The 7,227-nt window shown below is 48.8% G+C and overlaps 1 long non-coding RNA gene across 2 annotated transcripts; it reads left to right on the forward strand.

Annotated features, from left to right (window-relative positions):
- Positions 1 to 384: 384 nt before the first annotated feature.
- LOC115653428 lies at positions 385 to 6,280 on the forward strand. 2 transcript variants are annotated; one of them, XR_004000920.1, is made up of 4 exons: positions 385 to 492; positions 2,852 to 2,977; positions 4,209 to 4,360; positions 5,491 to 6,280. It is a non-coding gene; the product is annotated as an uncharacterized LOC115653428 (long non-coding RNA). The 2 variants fall into 2 exon arrangements; XR_004000921.1 differs by lacking the exon at positions 5,491 to 6,280 and adding an exon at positions 4,738 to 4,989.
- Positions 6,281 to 7,227: the final 947 nt, after the last annotated feature.

Genomic DNA, 7,227 nt, shown 5'->3' on the forward strand with positions numbered 1-7,227 from the left:
AAGAGGGGACTTCCTGCTGCCGGTGGGAACTGCAGAGCCCCGGGCACAGACACGCAGCAGCCCCCGGTTCTCCCTACTTGCGGGAGCGGAGCAGGCAAGCCAGGGACCTAGCACCCTCCCAGCCGGCCGTGCTTTGCAGCGGGCAGCCCCGCCCCCGCCCGCGCGCCCTGGGAAAGGAGCAAGGGGGCGGGGCAGGACGGGGGGGGGGTGCGCGCGGCACTTGTTGCGCACGCGCACTCTGCCGCGGCGGCGGCGGGAGGTGGGTGTTGACACCGAGTTACCTTTCACCTACTTCGCGGTCGCTCGCCTCCGCCGGGTAACTGGCGTTCAAACGCCGCGGCTCACTGCGCCTGCGCGGCGCGCCCTGCTCCGCCAAGGCCTGGGGCGGGGTTCGCGGGCCGGGGGCTGCGAGTCTCCCCCCGAGGCCCTTGGCGAAGGCTGCAGCCCTGGGACCCCGCTCGGGAGCGCAGCGTGCGGGGAGCTGCAGCCTCGGTGCCTTTCCTTCAGCTCCAGTGACCCCCCCCGCTACAGTGTCCTGAATGACGTGCCGGCCCCTCCCGGCCCAGGGAGCCCCCCCGCCATCCTACCGGCCCCAGGGAGCCCCCCCGTCTCCCGCCGGCCCCTCCCGGCCCCAGGGAGCCCCCCCGCCATCCTACCGGCCCCAGGGAGCCCCCCCCCGTCTCCCGCCGGCCCCTGGGAGCCCCCCCGTCTCCCGCCGGCCCAAGGGAGCCCCCCCCCGTCTCCCGCCGGCCCCTCCCGGCCCAGGGAGCCCCCCCGTCTCCTGCCGGCCCCCGTCTCCCGCCGGCCCCAGGGAGCCTCCCTCCCGTCTCCCGCCGGCCCAAGGGAGCCCCTCCCCGCCATCCTACCGGCCCCAGGGAGCCTCCCCCCCGTCTCCCGCCGGCCCCAGGGAGCCCCCCCGCCATCCTACCGGCCCCAGGGAGCCTCCCCCCCGTCTCCCGCCGGCCCCAGGGAGCCTCCCCCCCGTCTCCCGCCGGCCCAAGGGAGCCCCCCCCGTCTCCCGCCGGCCCCCCCTCATCTTACCGTCCCCCTTCTTCCGCCCCCCTTCTCCCGCCACCTCCCCCTTATCCGTCCACCCCCCCCTCCCGCCGGCCCCCCGTCATCCTACTGGCCCCGTCTCCTGCCAGCCCCCCCTTATCCTGCCCCTCCATCTCCCGCCGGCCCCCATCATCCTACCGCCCCTTCTCCCGCCGGCTCCCCCTTACCCTTCTGCCCCCCCCATCTCCCGCCGGCCCCCATCTCCCACCACCCCCCCTTATCCTGCCGGTCCCCATCATCCTACCGTCCCTTCTCCCACCGGCTCCCCCTTATCCTTCTGCCCCCCATATCCCGCCGGCCCCTATCTCCCACCACCCCCCTTATCCTGCCGGTCCCCATCATCCTACCGCCCCCTTCTCCCGCTGGCCCCCATCATCCATCTGCTCCCCCTTATCCTTCCGCCCTCCTGTCTCCCACTGGCCCCCCCTTATCCTTCCGTCCCCCTGTCTCCATCATCCTACCGCCCCTTCTCCCTTCGGCCCCCCCTTATCTTTCACCCCTCCGTACCCCACCAGCCCCCGTCTCCCACCGCCCCCCCTCATCCTACTGCCCTCCTCCCGCCGGCCCCTCCTTATCCTCCGCCTCCTGTCCACCGTCCTCTGTATCCCGCCGGCCCCTCCCATCCTACCGCCCCCCTTCTGCCGCCAGCCTCCTCCTCCTCTCACTGGCCTCCCTTTATCCTACCAGCCCCCTGTATCCCACTGGACCCCCCTTATCCCACCTCACCCCCCATCCCACTGGTCTCCCCACATGTCCCACTGCCCCCCAATCTCCTGCTGGGCCCCCCATCCCACCCACCTCCCCCTTTATCCTGCCAGGCCCCCCTTATCCCGCCAGATCCCCCATCCCACCGGCCTCTCCCTTATCCCACCAGCCCTTCTGTATCCTACTGCCCACCCCGTATCCCACCAGCACCCTATCTTGCTGCCCCCCCCTTATCCCGCTGGCCCCCCCTTATCCTACCAGGCCCCCCATCCCAGTGGCCTCCCCCCTTATCCCACTGGCCCCCCCTCATCCCACCAGAACCTCTCTGCTCAGCTCCACCACAGCCTCCATGGAAACTCCCCGCCTCAGAGCCCCATCCCCACAGGAGACAATCCACTGGGATGCCCCACAAAGAGCCTGGCTGATCCAAACCCTGCCTCTGCGCCCCAGTAAACTCCCCCAGAACCAAACCCTGGCTTCCTCCTAACTCAGGGAAACATGGGGGCAGGGGTGTGGCAACAGACAGGGAGTGAAAAGGGAAAAGGTTCATTGTATGCAAAGCAGAGGATCCATTTGGGCACCAGTTAATTCTTCCAAGGCAAAAAGTCAACAAATATCCTTCATTGTTGTTATTTTTCCTCTTCTACCTCTCAAAGGCTCCACTCTGCCTGACTTATGCTGCAGATACCCCTGGTGCTTGCTTGTCTTAATGTTGGCAAGGAAATTGCATGTTTTTACTTCTGGCTAAGTCTGTCTCTCCCTGCTCGAGGTTACTATCGGGCAAATCTTCAGAGGGAGTGTATAGTTCTGCTTTGCATTACTGAGTGCTGTACAGGATAAGATGATGTCATTGTGTGCATTTAACTGTCATTTACATCTTCATTTAGGTTTCCTTTTAACTGCTTTTGGCAAAATTGTAATGCAACCTATTCCTCTCCTCAAAGTTACCTCTCAGTAATTTTTATGGGTCTCCCTGGTATTCTCTGTGTGAATGAGTCTTGTGTTGCACACAAATCATATACTGATACTGCGTGAATTTAAGTACGAAAGCATTACCTCTAATGCGATTTTTTTTTTATCTTGGATCCAGCATAACTGTTTGAAAGAGACTTAGGAAACCTCTAGACCAACACAAACCATTGTTTCAGAGCTGGCAATAAGTGATGGAAAAAGAGTCAGTCAAATAAAACGAGGCCTCTATTTGCAATCTTTTGAGGTAGCAAATTGAAATTTCATGCAATTATTTCAAAGTTTGCGCAACTCTTGAACAAAATACAGTAAGGGGGTGAGGAGATGTGATAATTTTTAAGAAGGACAGTCTGCAATAAGTACAGTTATTAAAAGGCCAACCATGCAGACCTGTAAGCAGGGCCAAATTCACAGTTAATGTAAGAGGGAAAGGGAGATCTGAATTTTGCCTCAAAAGTCATTATACAGTAACTTAGCCCTGCAGTCTCCATACAGGCAAACCAAAGTGTCTGGCCTTTACCAGTAGGCCTTATCTACACTACAGTTGTAAAACAATTGTTCATGGCTCAGGTTCAAGGTTAAAAGCCACAATATGAACCGGACCAAACTGCTATCTGTCTAAAGCCTTGTACTGTCCAGAGTTTTAGCTCAGTTAATCAGACATTATTAGATCCTCTCTACCCTGTGATTTTCCCCAGCATTTCCTTTGAAATAAATTTAAATTTAGCTATCATTAAGTCCCTACAAAGGAGATGAAAGAAACTGCATGTTGCTTGTATCCAGTTACTTAGTGTTTGTTTTCCTGCAAATCAGTCTAAGATTAACCAGCAATATGTTAGGAAAAAGTGTTCCTTTTGTTCTTAGAGAAACAACTGTCTTTGCCTCATAATATCGAGTGATGTGCTACAGAATGAAATGTCTTTCACTCTCCCCCACCCCTCATAGTCTTTTTGTCCTTCATCAGAATCATAATCCAGTCTTTAGATAAAGATTTTATTCTGGTTTTTTCCCCCCCTTGCAAGCAGCGATGCATTCTCTCAGCATCTCACTGCATCCAGGTTCCTAAATAAAGCTATTTACTTCCCTTTCCTATACTGTACAAAGACAGCAATGTGCTAAGGGAAATAATAGATTTGTTGAGGGTAACTAGAGGGCTTTAGGAAACAAATCATTTGTCACCTTCTCAAGCTTTGAAGCTACTTTTCAATAACAAACAATTCCCACTCCTGTTTTTAGTAGTTTTGCTATCTTTCACTTCAGGAGCAGTAAAGGGAAGTTGTACAGTTATTTAACTGTCTAGGGTCCTCTTTCGTATGACAATGATTCCTATGACATCCTGGGAAGCACATTCATAAGTGCTGCAAATTTGAGGCCTGTGGTATTACAACTGTGGTATTACAACTGTATATGTGGAAAAAACATGAATTTTTAAAAACAGTTTTTACAAATACCTTTTGTATCCATGCTCTCCATCACAGCCATTAGCACGAGTATTGCTTTCTACTGGAACTGACATTTTGTTGATACTTCATCAGACTGGATGCTCTGATGGCAAGGAAGATTAAAACAGAAAAAACAGAGCTCATGACTGGAATGTGTGAGAGGTGCAAACATTTGAAGTCTTTTTAAGGTAACCACTATCCTTGCTCTAACAAACAAACTGGCTAAATCATCCCTTTTGTTTCTAAAGTGTAGCAATTAGTGTCTTCTGTTTACATTGCAGGTGTCCCTTAAGTTTTAAGTAATAGCTGTGGACTCGTGCATACTAATAGAGCCACAGTATGCAGTGCAGAAAATATGTTCTATATGGGTGTGGGTAAAACACTCTTTAAAGGTGAACTGTGAAGCAATAATATACACATACATACCCCTATAGAGGTCCTGATTCTGCAGTTGGATCTATATAGGCCATATCTTATGCCCTTTCCTACTCCTTTTGATATGTCTATGGGCCTCTTATTTCAAATGTAAAAAGACCTGTTAGAGTCTTTCTTCATTTCTCTGCAGGACTTTAGCATTCTTTGGAAGACCTTGATGAAGACTACATCAGCTGCAGCATTCCCAAACTCCCATGGAGGGAAAAAGGAATAAATTTCAGGCAGTTTAAAGGCCTTATCTATGTTGGCCTGGGTATTGTTTGAAAATGGAGTTACTGTAAATACAGTATTGTTTTCAAGAACAGCTCCTGTTCAACTACACTTCTACCCTGATATAACGCTGTCCTAGGGAGACAAAAAATCTTACCGCGTTATAGGTGAAACCGTGTTATATTGAACTTGCTTTGATCCGCCGGAGTGGACAGCATTGCCCCCCTGGAGCACTGCTTTACTGCGTTATATCCAAATTCATGTTATATCGGATCACATTATATCAGGGTAGAGGTGTACTTTAATATGGTCTTAAGGGTTAATGTGGATGGGTTAAAACCATGTAAGAACTGGGTTTAAAAAAAGATATGTAACCCAGGTAAATAGTGTAGGCTACTAAAATGGTTTGAAGAAGGCTGGATATGCCGCCACTGACTTTGAAACCATGTTAGAATCCACTTTAGCAGGAATTGTTTGAAAACTGTTGTCTTACAGTATCACATGTCTGGTTGTTCATTTTCAGTTCACTTTTTAGAGTTAAGGGATTTCTTGCATTTTTGTGTTAGGCATTATAGTGCTTGTCTTTTCTTTCTATCTACTGACATTTGTGTTTTATTTGGTTGGTTGGCTTTGGATTTTTAGCCATTAATGTAAATATCCTCTTTCTTCTTAGGCTTAATTTAACAGGAGGAAAGAATTTTGGTTCATTCTGCTATCAAAATTTGGAGCAGCTTTTGAAGGGTCCAATCATGAAACTAGACCCATGCAAACAGACTCCTAAATGTATTGACTAAAATTTTAGTATGTGACAAATGAGGAATTGGGAGTTAATTTTTAACCTTGTGTACACTTACAACTTTGTGGTTACACCTTTGCAATTACTTGATCTACCAAATTCTAGGTGAAAACAGCAATCAACATGTATAAAACACTTTCATATGATGCAGGGACTGTCTTTTTCTGTTTTTGTACAGCACCTAGCGCATTGGCATCCTGGTCCATGATTGGGGTTTCTGGGCATTACTGCAATTCAAATATATATTGTAAAAACCACCATAACTAATTTCAAAGTGTTTGAGGTGCTTCAAGATGGAAATATAAACCTAGTTTAAAACATCACAAAGAGTGCAAAGTTAACAGACAAAATTAGTGCAGGGTAATAACAATGAAACAGTTCTATAATCCCATACCTGGAAAACTGCAGTTTGTTTCTAACAGTGGATTTGTGAGTTACCAGTTCCTGTTATTGCTCCGAAAGAATCTTTTGTAGTGTGATTAAAATCAATGGAATGTATTTCTGCCTATGTGAACAGTAGATACAGTCTTAAGCCCACGTTTGGCAGTTGTCTTTAATGGGGTTCTACGTAGGCACAGTTCTGTTCAGGTTCTCAGACTGCATCCATCACCATGACATTTGAGTATACTTGAGGACCACATGGGCTGCCTCTAGTCCATAAGTGGTATTTTAGAGTGGGGCACAATTATTGTTTTCAGTCTATCAGCATGTCCATAAACACCCCTTTTCATGGATTTATAGGTCTGCCTTCATGGGACTCTGCAGAACTTTTGCTAAAAGTTCAAAAACATGTTTGTAGAGTTCATTGTACAATTAGTATTTTGCACAATGTTTCTTTTGCCAAAATTGCAACACAGTTCAATTGAGCTTGATGAGCACAATGAACAAGCCAAATCCTGTGGCTCCAACTAAACTTTATAGCTTACAGAATTACTCTGAGAGTGTGTGTGTATAGACTCTGAACAAAAGCACTCCTAGTGTAGGCAAAACTCCTTCTGATTCCAAGAATTGCTCTGAAATCAATGAGCTTTTCCTATGCCACAACTGAGGAACTGAAAGGGCTTTTTAAAGAAATGTGGCTATTACAAAAAATTCACTAGTGTTGTCATATAATAAAATTAGGGCCCAATCCTGTACTTGCAGATGTCAGTGAGAGATTTGTCACTGATTTCAATTAGAGCATCATCTTGGCCTCAGATTATACACTTCTTAGCTCATCAGCTTATTTTTCTGCTAAGCACCTAGCATGCTTTGGGAATGATGTAAATAATGACAATTCTGCGTCCTTGAAAAAAGAAATATTTTTATATAGAACTACTTGGAGTGTCCCCTTAAAGCAGAGACTTGGGCTCTGACATTGCAGTCATTAACAGCATATTGTGCCTACCAGCCTCTATAATAGGGGTTCTCAAACTGTGGGTCACGAGGTTATTATGTGGGGGTCGCAAACTGTCAGCCTCCATCCCCAAAATCTGCTTCACCGCCACCATTTATAATACTGTTAAATATAAAAAATGTGTTTTTAATTCGTAAAGGGGGGTCACATTTAGAGGCTTGCTGTGTGAGAGGGGTCACTAATACAAAAGTCTGAGAACCACTGCTATGTAGTATGGG

The sequence above is a fragment of the Gopherus evgoodei genome, chromosome 6 (genome assembly GCF_007399415.2).
Source record: "Gopherus evgoodei ecotype Sinaloan lineage chromosome 6, rGopEvg1_v1.p, whole genome shotgun sequence".
Lineage (NCBI taxonomy): Eukaryota > Metazoa > Chordata > Testudines > Testudinidae > Gopherus > Gopherus evgoodei.